The following is a 12,178-nucleotide window of genomic DNA, read 5'->3' as shown; positions in this document are numbered from 1 at the left end:
CACTTGGATGTCCTCAGCCTCTACCCCAGCTCCGACCTCTCACGGCTCTAACAGGGAGCATAAGTGTCTGGTCATCTGATCAAGTTGTACGTGTCCTCACCATCTGTGAGAGAATAGAAAGACAGAAATTTAGAATCCTGAAGTCAACAAATTTCGCACAATAAGGAATCAAAGAAAGATATTATTCCTAACAATTTCATAGCAACCTGAAGATAAGTACAATGTCTTTGTACTAATCCGCGAGACTCTACTAAACCTGCTTGTGACGCATAACACTTATAAGTCCTAAGTGTTTTTTATCGTCTCCTTAGAATTTTTGCCTTTTAAAACCTTAGGGGTACATCTAGAACCACCTATAGTTAGAGGTCCTAACTCCCTCCAGGACCATTAAGAAGGGACGGGTAGCAGCACACAATAGAAATCGTTGACCAAACACTCGCTTTGCATGACCAATAAGGGAAACAGGGGGACTATCTGTATAGGTTAAATATGGTATGACACGTGGTCATCTAAAGGAAAGACACGTGGAACCTAAGATGGGGATGGCCGAAGACCGAATGCAGCTATTCCGCTTGTCGCCGGTTGGTTTTGCCATCAGCTTCAGGTTCATATACTGTGTATTGTGATGCTTCGAGAGTTGGGATTGGTTGTGTGTTGATGCAGGAGGGTAGAGTTATTGCTTATGCTTCTCGTCGGTTGAAGCCCCATGAGAAGAACTACCCCGTCCACGATTTAGAGTTGGCTGCCATAGTTCATGCATTGAAGATTTGGAGGCATTACTTGTATGGCGTATCTTGTGAAGTGTTCACTGATCATCGCATATATATATATATATATGTGTGTGTGTGTGTGTGTGTGTGTGTGTGTGTATATATATGTATGTATATATATATGTATGTATATATATATATATATACATATATTAATTCATATAAGTCGAGACGTTTTAATTTATTGTTAATATATATATATATATATATATATATATATATATATATATATGCGGACGAGGGTTTGATCACTACCATGAAGATATTCCCACCAGCTTAGCAACCTTGGGTGGATGTTGGATACCATACCGAATCTGGGGACCTCGTGCCTCATTTTCTGCAAAACAAAATGTTAGGCCCATACAAATGTCGAGGCACGACAAGATCAACCCAAGCATGAGATGTAGAAGGCTACGACCGTCGTCGTAAGTCCTCCATTTTCGAAGAAGCCACTTGCTCATTTAACGCGGACAGTTCCACCTCCAACCCTTGAATACACCCCTCAAGTCCCGCTATCTTAAGCACAGATGCCTGACAACGGTGTTGGGCGCCATCACGATCCTTAGTGGATTTTGGGTCGTGACAACATGGTATCAGAGCACTAGGTTCACGTAAGTCTCACAAGTCATGAATCTAGAGCTATGATACCAACTTGTCACGACCCCATATTTCCTCTGTAGAATGTCATGACGGCATCTAGTCTCTAAGGCTAGGTAAGCCTAATAATATGCGAAAACATTCAATAAAAGCTTAAAACTTAAAAATCCCAACAATTTCATGAATAAAATCTACCAAAACTCAATACATACAAATCCCAAAACCTAGTGAGATATAAGTCATAAGTTCTAGATACAGTATCGAACAATCCTATACATCACTGTCTATAAAAATGTAAGGAAATAAGGAAGAACAGTGTAGAAGGGGACTCCTAGGCTTGCGAACGCAGGCAGGTGTACCTTGAAGTCTCCAAACAAAGCAACTCAGTGTGCTAATACCGGGTCTTATAAGATGTATTTGGATCTGCACAAAACATGTGTAGAAGCATAGTATGAGTACAGTACAATGGTACCCAATAAGTTTCAGGCTTAATCTCGGTAGACTAGTGACGAGGTCAGGTCAAAGGCCTACTGGAGATAAAAGAAAATAAGATATAAGACATAATTATAATGACAAAGGAAGTGAGAGCAATAAAGAATTTACGAAAAGTTAGCAACATGGAATCAAGGCAGTTAATACAACACGAAAGGAAAATAAGGATTTTACATGTTAAGGAAACAACAACCGAACAAATACAACAAATAGAGAGAGATCAATAGGGGCACTCCTGAGGTACTGCCTCATAGTCCCAAATCATAAAATTAACTCACAGTCTTTCCTTATATCACCGAGGGGGCCTTTAAATTTAGTTTTGAAAATTTTTTTTCGAAATAGCACCATGCATTTTAGCCCACCTTATCACACCGTATAGCTTCTAGTAGTTCTCCTACTAGCCACGTGTATCAAGCCCACCTTATCTCACCGTATGCATTTTAACAGCAAGATCTTATACCACCGTATGCGTATCGATAATAACAATGGCATGGCAGAAATCTCGTGCAAACAATAACAATAGCACGACAGAAACCTCATGCAAACAACTAAACAATCACCTCAACAATAACACGAATGCCAAGATATAACAACTAAATAAAATGATATTACACAACTTACGCCTTGCCTCAATAGAAACCACGACCTTTGTAACTCAACACCAAACTCAACAACAAGATATTTTAAGGATAGCAATTTCAAGTAAGAACCCCACAGTTAAATAATTAATATGGAATTAAGAAAGCAAGTAATTCAACTAAACATGTAGTAGACATGTGAAATTAGACTTAACATAGTGACTATAACATGTTAAAGTAACTCAATTAAGGCATAAAAAGGAACTACATAGCTAAAACTGGAATTTCAATATTTAGCCCGTGTATGCACTCGTCACCTTACGTATACGGCCTTCACATATCACAAATTATCACAACAGTACCAAATCCTTAGGGGAACTTCCCCCACACAAGGTTAGACAAGTCACTTACCTCAATCCACGCTAAGTCAATCAGTTAGAAGGCCTTTCACTCGATTTTCCAACTCCGAACGGCTCGAATCTAGGCAAAACAACTACATACTATAAATATACCTATAGGAAACTAATTTAAATAATGAAATTATGATCTTAGCAAAGAATTAAAACAATCGTCCTAAAAATTCAATTCGGGCCCGCGTCTCGGAACCCAACCAAAATTTTAAAATCCGAACCCCTATTCAATATTGAGTCCAACCATACAAAAATTATACAAATTCGATACCAAAATCTCGCTCAAATTTCCAAAACTCAGCCAAAGAAGTTTCTTCCATTTTCTCCCAATTTTAAACTCCAAAATGATAATTAAAAGATGTAATTAACAGTAGACTCATGGGAATTAATCAAAAATGAGTCAAGAATCCTTACCCCAACAATTCCTTTGAACAACCTTCAAAATTTCACCTCAAACCGATCTCCCAAAATCTCAAAATGAAATATGAAGACTAACCTTCGAAATCCCTCTTTTCTGCCCCTGTTAAACCGCATCTGCGGCCCTGGTGTCGCTTCTGCGGCTCGGCACCTATGGAAAAACCATTGCAGGTGCGCGTCCCAACTAGCATCAGGGAGTTCTGCTTCTGTGGATAAGAGCTCGCATCTACGAGCCCGCTTTTGCGGAGAAACGACTGCATCTACGGTCAAGCCCAAGGCTGCTTCCCCAAGTTCCGCTTCTGCGAAGGTAGCCTCCGCATCCGCGAGTTCGTTTCTGTGGACAAATGATCGCAACTATGATCCCAGCTGGGCTAGACAAAATCCACTTCTACGAACAGTGGCTTGCATTTGCGAGCTAGCACCTGCGGCCAATCCTTCCGCAGATGCGAAGACACCAGAACCAGCCCAATATTTCAGCAAATCATTAAGTCCAAAAATGATATGATTTCCATCTGATTATCACCCGAGACCCTTGGGGCTCCGTTCGAACATACCAACTAGTTCCAAAACACATAACGGACCTGCTCGAGGCCTAAGATCACATCAAACAACACTTGAATCATGAATTGTGCATTGATTCAAGCCTAAGAACTTTAACTTCTACATTCGATGTCGAACCCTATCAAATCAAGTCCGGTTTACCTCAAATTTTGCACACAAGTCATAATTGGCATTACAGACCTATTCCAACTTTCGAAATCAAGATCTGACTCTGATATCAAGAAAGTCAACTCTTGGTCAAACTTTCCAAAATCCTCCAACTTTCCAGCCTTCGCCAATTCACGCCGAAACGATCTACGGACCTCCAAATCAACGTTCAGACATGTTCCTAAGACCAAAATTATCATACGGAGCTATTGTAACAGTCAAAACTTCATTCCGTGGTCGTCTTCACATAAGTCAAACTACGATAAACTCCTACGACTTAAACTTCCAACTTAGGGACTATGTGTCTCGTTTCACTACGAAACTCCCCGAAATCAATACCAAATACCCCGGCAAGTCATGTAATCACAAAATAAAATAGAGGAAGCAATAAATAAAGGATCGGGGCTAATATACTCAAAATGACCGGCCGGATCGTTACAGGGTTGTTCTTAAAGACACCTTTTACATATAGAAGAACGAATCAAGTCAAGGCCCTTGCATCTATTTGGTTTATTGGTGCTTATTTATTAATTTTCATTTTGGGTTGTCTTGTTCTTAAGATAGCAAAAATGATTTTTTGGTCTTTAATTACTTTTTTACTAACTCAATGATATCCTTAGCTGAAAGATGATTATGTCTGTTATGTCGGGCCTACAAGAAGCATTATCTTAGTCATTTTACTAGATTAGGATAAATTCAATTGTCCGACTATTTTCGGTGGTTATTGTGGTTTGGTAAAAATGTATGGTCAGTCAGTGTTTAAAAAGATACATGACTGGCCTATTATGTTTTTTCCTTTACTCGTGAAGAATTAACTAGAGTAGCAGCCCACATTAACAATTGACTAAAGTAGCCCCATTTTTTTAATTACCTAATTTTTATATTATAAAATCTGTTTTTTTTAGCCGTAAACGAATCTAAAACCTAAATCTACATAGCTAAAGCTCCTTTCACTTGTGTCAATTATGCAGTATTAGATGCATAATGTGTAGGGCCGCTAAGAAGCATTATCTTAGTCACTTTACTAGGTTGGGATAAGATTTAATTGTCCAGTTATTTTCGGTGGCTATTTTGAATTGATAAAAGTATATGCTCTATTTATGTTTTTCTTCCCTTTATTTGTGAACAATTAACTAGGCCAGCAACACATATTAGCAATAAACTAAAAATAGACCCATTATTTTTTAATTACCTAATTTTTACATTCAAAAATACGATTTATTTTTTAGCAAAAAATAAATCTATGCAGATCTTCTTCTATGCACAGATCCTTTGTCAAAATGCTCCTTCTACCCAGAGTTTGAGATGTCTTTTTCCTGCTATAGTTATGATCATAAATCATTCCACTGTGAAGGAGGAAGTGTGATGTCATCTTACGTTTTAGAACCTAATTCTACATTTTGAAGCCTTAAACCTCATTTTAGCCCTCCTTGATTTGTATGCACAGATATGTTTCCAAAAAGCTTTTATGTTAAAAACTGAGAAAATATAAAATGTTTGCCTTAAAATCCATTTGAGTTGACTTCGGTTAATATTTTGAGCAAACGGACAGAGATTCATGATTTGACGGTCCCGGTGGGTCCGTATCGTGATTTGGGACTTGGCATATGCCCGAAATTAAATTCGAAAATCCTTAGCCCAAGTTATCGCACTTCGTTGAAATTTGAAAGTTAAAAGCTTAATTACTATGAAATGTTTGACCAATATTTGACTTTTTGGATATCGGGTTCGTATTTTAGTTTCGAAACCCGGTATAGGTCCAATACTATATTTATGACTTGTTTGTCCAATTTTGTGATAAATGGAATTGGTTTGACGTGATTTGGACGTCCGGTAGTGAAAATAGATGTTTCAAAGTTTTCTTGAAAATTTCATTTGATTTGATATTCAATCTTAGTTCTAGGTGTTATTTTGGCAATTTGATCGTGCGAGCAAGTTCGTATGAGGTTTTTAGACTTTTGTGCATATTTGGTTTGGAGCCCCGAGGACTCGGGTGAGTTTCGAATAGGCTACAGAGTGGTTTGGACTTAAAAAAACTCAGCTGGTGTTCAGTTTCTGGTGCAGGTCTCAGACCTTGCATTTGCGATATGGCAGCAAACCTGTCAGTTTTACATTTGCGACCATAATCTTTGCATTTGCGAAGAGACCCAGTTGCGCAATTGCGACCAGGTGTTCGATTTTGCGATGGGGACTAGGGGTAGATTCTTCGTATTTGCGATCAACGAGTCGCATTTGCGATCAGGACAGTTCGCATTTGCGATCAGGACAGTTCGCATTTGCGATGAAAGCATAGATGTGATGATCTTCGCATTTGCAACTGATTCTTCGCATTTGCGGGGTTCGCATTTGCGCACAAATGCGACATCTGCAACTGATCAAAATGGGAGTTAGACGGTATTTTTGTTCATTCTCTCAAATTTTCAAACTTTAGAACCCTAGAGGCGATTTTTCAAAGGACTCTTCTTCCCCAAATCATTGGTAAGTGATTTTAAACTAGTTTCTTTCAATCTTTCACTATATTTCCAAAGATTTCAACCAAAAATCTTGTGTTTTTATGGTAAAAATTGGAGGTTTGGGTAGAAATAGGGATTTTTATAAAATGAGAATTTAGACCTCAAATTGAAGTCGGATTCCAAAATAAATTACATAACCGGGCTCGGAGGTGAATGAGTAATCGGGTTTTGGTCCGAAATTCGGGTTTGGACCAAGCGAGCCAGGGAGTTGACTTTTGTTGACTTTTTCAATAATGACCTAAATTGAATTTTTTACAATCGTGGGTAGTTCCTAAGGCTTAATTTGAATCGTTTGGTTGGTAATTTGCTAGATTCTATTGGTTCAGAGGCTTGTTTGAAAGGCAAACCTGTGGTTGATCTTTGAGTTTTATCTTTGGAGCGAGGTAAGTGTCGTGGTTAACCTTGACTTGAGGGATTATGACTCATTTATCTATTTGCTACGTGTTTAGATCTTAGGTACAACGTATATGAAGAGGTTAAGTATTTTCTCTTAACCTCTTCATCATTTATATGATTAATAATGTAGAATAAAACTTCTTTCGAGTCATTTGTAATAACTTTGAGGGAATTTTGTTCGCATACGCATATTGCTCCACTAAAGTTACAGATATTATCTTCGGAGCTGCTACTATCTGAGCTATATGCTACATTAATTAATTCATTATCACTATCGGAATAACTTTCGTTAGAAGATGATGAAGAACTATTTTCATTTTCTTCCAAAATAGTGTAAAACTTTTTCTTTGTGCTTTTGTCTAATTCGAGAAGATTATCTTTTTCCCCTTTTCTTTTTAGTGACTTAACAGTCACTTTACAGTCACTGGCTCTATGTCCTGTTCTTCCACAAGACCAACACTTATCACCTTGTTCACTTTTAGAACGCCTTTTAAATCTTCTCTTTTTAGGGGTTCTTTCCTCCTTTTTCTCTTTTCGTTTATGGTGTCTTTTAGACGGTTTATCAGAAGATTTGTATTTTTTAGAGACACTTTTAGATGGGGCGGAAATAGTTTTATATCCAAAATCTTGGCAGAAACTGTCAAGCTCAGTTTTGGATTGTAATCTGTCCTTTTTAGTAAGACTTTTAAGTTTTAGATCTGTACATAAGTCCAGACCTGTAACATTAATGAAACTTATTTAATCCTCATATGTAAGATTATCATACGAGATTTGACCATTAAATCGGTCCTTAATCTTCGTTCTTACCTTTCCGGCAAACAACCTAGGTACTCCACTGATAAATCTTTCTTTCCAGAAAGAATTACCGCAATCTTCTCTAATCATTACCTTTTCGATAAACATATCTTTATACCATCTAAAGTTTGTTAGTTTTGGGCAATTAAGATTATTGAGGAGTTCTAAGCTTCTATCTTGGAAAAGTTTTGGTTCCCCAATAATGTGTTTAGCAATACAGTAAATTAAAGTTGCGGTAGCATCTTCTCTGGATTCTTGTTCCGCTACTTGTGCATTATTTTTGGTTTTTACTATGGTCACTATCGTAGTGGCACTTAGGATTTGATTCCTATTTTCTTCGGAGAGATAATTATCCCACCAATTTTTTAATACGCCAGTAAATCCTAACACTATCAATGTTGGTGCGTGTTTATCCGGCGCATTTTTTATTTTATAGGTAGTTACTGCAATACCTATTTCGTGGAGTTTTTTTTGTAAATTTGGCTTTCAGCCAATCCGTCTATATTCCATTCTGTGATTCCAGTTCCATCGTGACTGGAGCTAGTTAGATATATATCTTCCTCGAATTGAACATCTGGGAATGACGCTCGTCTGTAGTAATTTTTTTATTAGAATGTCTTGGATCATTGGTGATTCTGTTGATCTCTGAATCACTTGTTTTAATGGTAGAGAAAGCCTTTAAGGTTACTAAAGGTTTTATTTTATTTATAAGATCTGCAATTTCTTTGGAGGCCTTTTCTATAGTTTTTAACTTAATTTCATTGTTAGGGAAATCACCTTTATATTTTAGAATTTTATATTCATTTTCTAATGAGACTAATTTATTTTGTAAATTGTGTAATTCTATAGCCTTATCGGTACTAGCACTAGCTTGTTTTAAAGATGTGCTTGGCTTTGAGATTATCATTTTTGTTTTAAGTTGTTCTTCTATTTTTTCTAGAAGACTATCTGAAAAATCAAATTGTTCTTTATTGAGGGAATTTTTCTTTGGAAAATTCAGGGATTTTAATTATGGGATGTGTTTCATTAGTTGTAGGTACTATAGATTTAGCGGGGATTTCTATCTTGTTAGAATCTTTTAATTGATTAGATACTACATGTAATAGATTGTTGGTATAATTGTTTTGAGCAATTATTTTGTTTCAATCTTTATTAGTTGGTTCGCTATCAAGGTGAACGCTTTCCCTTTTGAACGGGGAAGCAGTTATTACTTGACCCTGAACCGGTATTAGGATTTCTTCTAATGGTGGAGTAGTGGTTTCTATAATACCTTTGTTTTTGGTATACCATTTGTTGATTATCATTTGTAAAGATTCCTTCTGATTTGGAATTTGTCCTGTTAATTCAAACCATTTAAAGAATTCAATATTACACTTGATTCTTTTTAAGTCTTTGATCCATTTATCTTTAAAAGATAACCTTTGATTTAATGAATACGTTTCAACGTACCATTTTCTTTTGATAGTATTATCAGGATGTTCCCATTTAGCATCTAGACTTTTCCAGTCTATTTTAAAGTTATTTTCGGCTTTAATAACCCCGAGTTGATCATGATCAACTGTTTTTGTGGTTGGACTTCTAGGAGTGGCTCTAAAAGGACCTTTTTGATAGATTACTTTAGGAATAGTTTTATTAAAATCTACTCCTTGTAGTTTTCTATCGAGTTCCTCTATTAATTCTCCGTCGTTTTTATTGTACTTTTATTGCTATTTCCCTCAGGGGGTGTGAGAAAAGAAGGTCTACTGAAGGACATTCTTCTACTGGAAGAAGCTTCGCTTACTGAGCTAGATCTTAAGAAGTTTAAGTCTATGGCCCCTGTTGGGTATTGAATGACTTGTTCGATGAATGAACTTTCAGGTTCATATTTTGGTTGAGTTATGGCTTCAAAACGCCATTCGTCTTTTGATAATATTTCATCCCATCGAATCATTCTAGGGACGAAGGTATTACAATGTTCTTGGTTTGCTTCCATGAGCATAGTAACTCCCTTATTACTTTCAATCTTAGCTTTCGGGGCTAAAGTTGTTTTCATTAGTCTGTAATAAACTCTGTATATTACAGCTATTTCTCTTGTATTAACTTTGCTGTTCATATTTTTTGTTTTTATATTAAGAGTTAATGTATCCAAAATATTCTGGTCATTAATGTCAACTGAATAGTTAGGATAACAGTTAAAGTAAACCAGGCCTTGGGCTAGGTTACTCTGAAAAACTCCTAACAATGAGTCATCAAAGTTTAATAGTCTATCATCTCTTAACAAGAGACAGAGATGTGTCTAAACCTAGTCTGTATAAAGGTTTGACAGCGACTTGTACTAGTCCAATATGAAGAAAATTATATTTTTTCTTATATTGTTGAATATCCTGTGCCGCTAATAACTTGATAGTTTCAATAGAGTTATTAATAGCAATTGCTGATTCGCAAGTTTTGATATTATATTTTTTTATAAAATCAAACTTACCAATGTGATATATTGTGCTGAAGGATTCTTTTGGAATACTCCAATTTTGTAGATCATTCTCAATTTTGGCAATATTTGTTATTGCCGAAGATATATTGACATTTTTTAAAATATTTTTCTCGGATTTATTCATTAATAATGAGGTGTATACCAGCTAATACAAGTTTTTAACGTTCCTAGATTACAGAGATATATCCTCTTTTGTTCTTTAAAATTTTTAAGATTATATCAATAGTAATTGATTTCTTTTATTATGTTTAACAAAGGCTGTCTTCATATATTATTATAAGAAGTAAGGGTTTCGCAGACCCTAAGGTTATGTTTAGCAAAAGTTATTTTCCTATTTATTGTTCGTAGACGTTTTAACAACATCCATCTTTCTTTATTTATATATCTTATATAATGAAAAGAAGGATACTATATTTAAGGTTAGTCGAAATCTGGTTATCTCAATCATGCTATAAGTCTTATTCACACCTTACTGTTCATTTCTTTATAAGTTTACTGTTCATCATCTTCATAGATTTATGATATTCCTTAGTTCATAGTGTGAGGGTCTCTAAAGAGAGAGCTAGTTAAACCCTATTACGCTGCCGTCAGTTGCCGTCGTCGTTATAGACTAGGAAGAGCCACAGTTAGACAGTACACAATAGGACACACTGAACACGTTTAACTTTGAACCCCCAAGATAACTTAGAACTGGAAAATCATTTAGCAATGAAGTAGATATACGAACAATGTCATAATATGCATTTGAACTATTAGAACAGAAACCAAAATAAACTGCAGAAGTTAGATTAGCCCCAAACGGTTCAGTTACTAATTAAGTACCAAAAGAACTTAGCCAATCCAAAACTCTGTGCATGAAATCCTATGTGATCTACAAAAGGATTCTGAAGTCGCAATAGCAACTTCACAAACTAGAGGTAGCAGTGACGGACCAAATCAGAATCAGCACCTCAAGTAATCAATCAATATAGCCTCAAACACAAACTATATGGAATCCTCTATTTAATTCCCAAGTTTAGACGATTCATCATATTACGAGTAATTTTTATGCTATCGATCAACCTACTGCAACCGTGACCGCTCATTAGGGACTGGAAATGCGAAAAATTTGAAAACAATATAAGAAAATTCAAACACGAATACAGAGGCAAAAAACAAGAGTAGAGAAACAAGACCTTGGGCATCCTCTTCCTTGTCATCATCGTCGTCCGAAACAACCGCATCATCATCATCATCGTTGTCGTCTTCCTCTTTCACATCTTCCACTATGAACTCCTCATCCTGTGGCCCACAATGTCAACAAAGATAACGTTACCATTAAAATGGAGCAACTAATCTATTATGCCACTCAAAACTTTTGGGGGACAAAGACTCGAGAAGATAAATGAAAGTACCTGAAGCTTCTTCTCGACCTCAACTTCTTCGATGATGGGACCTGGCATGGCTCGCTCTGTAAAGGGTTCTGCTACAGCTTAACTTTGAGGATGAAATTTGCACAAGGAAATATGGTAAATTTTGTCCAAGGGTTCCTCTGTTATGGGCCAATTTAACCAGTTAGCCCAGTTTCACTTCACTATTTGACTACTTCTTAAGGGCCCATATGATTTTCGGTTTAGAAAAATTAGTAATCTAAATAATGACTTATCCAACCTAAGCCTGTTAATCGGGCCGGGCTGACCCGTTTTCAGCCCGCTTCAGCTCGATTCAGCCCGCTACTGTTCACTATTGGACGGGTTGGGACAGGTTGTTTAGGGGAGCGGGTTGTGGACGTTCACGTTTAGCTTAACGGTGCACCTAATCCCGTAACCCGATATTTCTTAACGGGTTGAACACGGGCTGCAGCCGTTAGCAGCCCGGTTACCGTTGGAATTTTTTTTTTTAATTTAATTGGACCGTTCCCAACGGTCAAATTGAGAAATAACCGTTGGGGAACGGCCAGATTTTGCAAAAATGGCCAATTTCGGCCCCCATTAAAAATATAGTCATCTCACCCCTAATAATTGCAAAATTACTTTTTTAACCTTTTAAAATC

At 36.6% G+C, this 12,178-nt stretch overlaps 1 long non-coding RNA gene across 1 annotated transcript; it reads right to left on the bottom strand.

The window, feature by feature from the left end:
• Window positions 1-1,527: 1,527 nt before the first annotated feature.
• LOC104245962 (uncharacterized) lies at window positions 1,528-11,677 on the bottom strand. Its single transcript, XR_715859.2, has 3 exons — window positions 11,541-11,677; window positions 11,322-11,427; window positions 1,528-1,790 (listed from the first exon to the last, which is right to left on the bottom strand). It is a non-coding gene; the product is annotated as an uncharacterized lncRNA (long non-coding RNA).
• Window positions 11,678-12,178: the final 501 nt, after the last annotated feature.

Source organism: Nicotiana sylvestris, chromosome 6 (assembly GCF_000393655.2).
Source record: "Nicotiana sylvestris chromosome 6, ASM39365v2, whole genome shotgun sequence".
Lineage (NCBI taxonomy): Eukaryota > Viridiplantae > Streptophyta > Magnoliopsida > Solanales > Solanaceae > Nicotiana > Nicotiana sylvestris.
Note: the sequence above shows the minus strand (reverse complement) of the source record. Positions and strands in the feature narration are given on the sequence as shown.